Here is a 3,076-nt window from a genome sequence, read left to right as displayed (position 1 = left end):
CGGTCAAGGAGGATTGAGTGGTTAATCGTGTTGGATGCTGCAGACAGGTCAAGGAGAATCAGTACAGCCCATTCTGAAGAGTCTGCAGTGATCTTAAGATCATCCCAGATTGAGGCGAGAGTGGTTTTGGTTCCATGTCACAGTCTGAAGCATGATTGGGTGGGGTCAAGAGGTTGTTGGATTCGACAAAGGCATTTAGTTAGGAGTATGCTGCTTGGTCTATGAGTTTTGCAAGGAATCTGGTGTTCGAGATGGGACAGTAACTTTTGGGATCACGGGGGTCAAGGGATGGTTTTTTAATAAGAGGCTTGACATGTGCAATTTTGAAGGCATCGGGAAAGATTCCAGAGCTGAGAGAATCATTTAGGATGGTTCTTACATGCTCTCCTGCACAGGTGGCCGGGGAAATTTCTTTTAGGACTGAGGCGGGGTAGGGGTTTAGGGGTGTAGTATAATTTAGCATGTTTTGGAGTGCAGCGCCACTGCATGGGCTATCTATTTTAAAAGCACACCATTTTTTTTCCCCAAATAGCTTTAATTTATTGCTGCAAGTCAACAGTAACGGAGGAGTTTCAACAAGTGAAGTCACGGTACTCCTATTTACAACAGGGCAGGCGTGCAATGTGGTACTAGCTTGTTCTTGTCCGTCACAAACTGCTTTTTACAACAATGATCACTTAAAGGACACCATCCCTGCCGTACTAGAAAGGGGAAAAGGGCAGATAAATTCGGTCAAGTCCGACATTCTCAGTTCACAAATTTCATCTAGTTCATTCTTGGCCTGGATTCGGAGCTCCTCGGCCTTGGTTGTCTCCCTTTCTTTTGTGGTCAGAGACAATGTCATCGATGAAGAGCAATAGAATAGCAGTCTCCACTGCAGTTTTGTACATCTGTAATTTCACAGCTAGTGGCTCCCAAATTCCCAATTCTTTCATGTCTGTCAGGGTTCCAGTTTCACCGTTGACACCCCACGACTGACTGCCCTATTGAGTGTACTTTGCTCTAAGAGAAGTCCACACCCGGATGGTACTAGCACCACAGTTTTGAATGAGTGTCCTTGGAATATCTTCCAGTGCCTGAGCCACAGCACGGTATGGCCACTGCTCCACTCCAGTCATGACTTTGGACTTCTCTGTTAAGATATCGGCCACAGCCATTTCTTTAGCACCTCCTTCAGGCAAAAGATGAGGGTCGATGATCGATGATGACATTAAAGCACACCTGCATTGCATCCTGAAGATTGCGCTCCACCTCAGCTAGAATTTCCTTGCTGGCTCCCCGAAGAAGAATGGTACAAGCGTTTGGGTCTTTGCATTCTGTGATGCAGGTAAAATATTCATCTCCAATTTCTTTACTTCAAACAGCCCCGCTCCAGTGCCAATATGGTCATCACGCAACTCATCAGTACGACCGGCAATACAAGCTCCACATGCCCTAGCAATTCAGTTGTTGTCAGTTTTTCTGACTCTGCGGATAGCAGTGATGTTAGCCTTCACAAAGTAATGTTGGGCCAAATCTGAGATGCCTTTCTCTGTAAAAATGACATCTGGTTTTAATTTAATTATATCCTCGCAAATCTGTTGAATGTATTCTTCCTCCATTTGCAGAATGCGAGCAAAATCTTCCTCTCTGGTCATTTCAATTTCAGTCTGGCTTTCACCTTTCTTGTACTCCAACGAGCAGTCCAGCAGAAGAATACGAGGATTCTTGATGTGCCTACGCATTTTAGGATGAGTGACATCTTTGTTTGCCATTACACCACTGAGCACACATGACTTTACAACGATACCGCCAGGAATCTTTTCAACTTTTGCATACTTCTTAATGTCAATTTCTTTTCTGCCATTCTCCTCAAATTCCACGGTTTTCACAGCATCAAGAGCAATGTTGCAAGCCAGGTCAGCCCACAGGTTAATCACTTTGGTGTTGATTGCGCTGTTTATAATCTTAAGCATCATTTCCCAGTTGTTCACATCCACCGGAATGCTAATTTCTTTCAGAGCAGTGACCATGTCATCCAATGCTTTACGATTAGCACTAATGATCACAGTTGGGTGCATCTGTTGTTCCAGGAACTGTTCTGAAACAGACAAAATTTCTCCAGCTAGAATGATGACTGATGTGGTCCCATCACCAACCTCTTCATCTTGTGTACGGCTAATTTCGATCATTGACTTTGCAGCCGGGTGTTGGACCTGAATCTCTCTAAGAATAGCATTGCCATCTTTGGTCATAACAATGCCACCCATTGGATCCAGCAGCATCTTCATAATAGCCCTTAGTCCTAAACATGTTCGAATGACATCAGCAATAGTCTTAGCTGCATTGATGTTGCCAGTTTGTACCTTCCTTCCGGACTCTCGTTTCATATTCTGGCTAAGCAAAACAACTGGGCGGCCCATCATCCTGGCAGCAGAACGAACAGAGAACCTTCTGGAGATGAGAAATTTAAGAGAAAGAAAAGCTGCTTCACTGTGCAACACTTCAACTGCAGACAGAGGAGGAAACCCCAGTCGCTGAAGGTCAGCAATGCAACTGGGACGACCCCTCCCAGTAGCCCAGCTGGTGTGCTTTTAAAATAGATAGCCCATGCAGTGGCGCTGCACTCCATAACACGCTACATTATACTACAGGGAGGAACCAGAAGGTTTGCGAGCAGATAGCAGGTCAATAAATTCTTCTCTGGAGATCGGATTGAAGGATTGAAAGGTGGTTAAGGAGGAGGTTGTGGCAGCAGGGGGTGGTTGTTGGATTGGTCGGTGTTTAGGGCTAGGAGAGGAGGGACAGTTTGTTGTTAAGGGAAGTCGTTCTGTCGAGAGCAGTGGTGTAGAAGTGGAGGGAGAGAGTCACAGAGCAATGGTGATGGGGTAGATTGGGAAGAGGTGCAGGTGGGTTTTGTGAATTCAGATATGATTCTGTGGCATTCTTTGCTGCGGTTACCACAGTTGAGAATTTGATTGTTGTAGTGGTCTTTTTTGGCTTTCTGGATTTCTGCTTTGTAGTTGTGATGGTGCAAGGTGAAAGTGGATCTGTTTTTTTATGCTCGCCGTTTACGTTCCAGGGAATTATTTCATTT

The 3,076-nt window shown here is 45.1% G+C and overlaps 1 pseudogene; it reads right to left on the bottom strand.

Moving 5' to 3' along the window:
* Positions 1-514: 514 nt before the first annotated feature.
* LOC138582707 (T-complex protein 1 subunit gamma-like) lies at positions 515-2,501 on the bottom strand (annotated as a pseudogene).
* Between the last annotated feature and the right edge of the window lie 575 nt (positions 2,502-3,076).

Source organism: Ambystoma mexicanum, chromosome 3q (assembly GCF_040938575.1).
Source record: "Ambystoma mexicanum isolate Mex_15411 chromosome 3q, UKY_AmexF1_1, whole genome shotgun sequence".
Classification (NCBI taxonomy): Eukaryota; Metazoa; Chordata; class Amphibia; order Caudata; family Ambystomatidae; genus Ambystoma; species Ambystoma mexicanum.
Note: the sequence above shows the minus strand (reverse complement) of the source record. Positions and strands in the feature narration are given on the sequence as shown.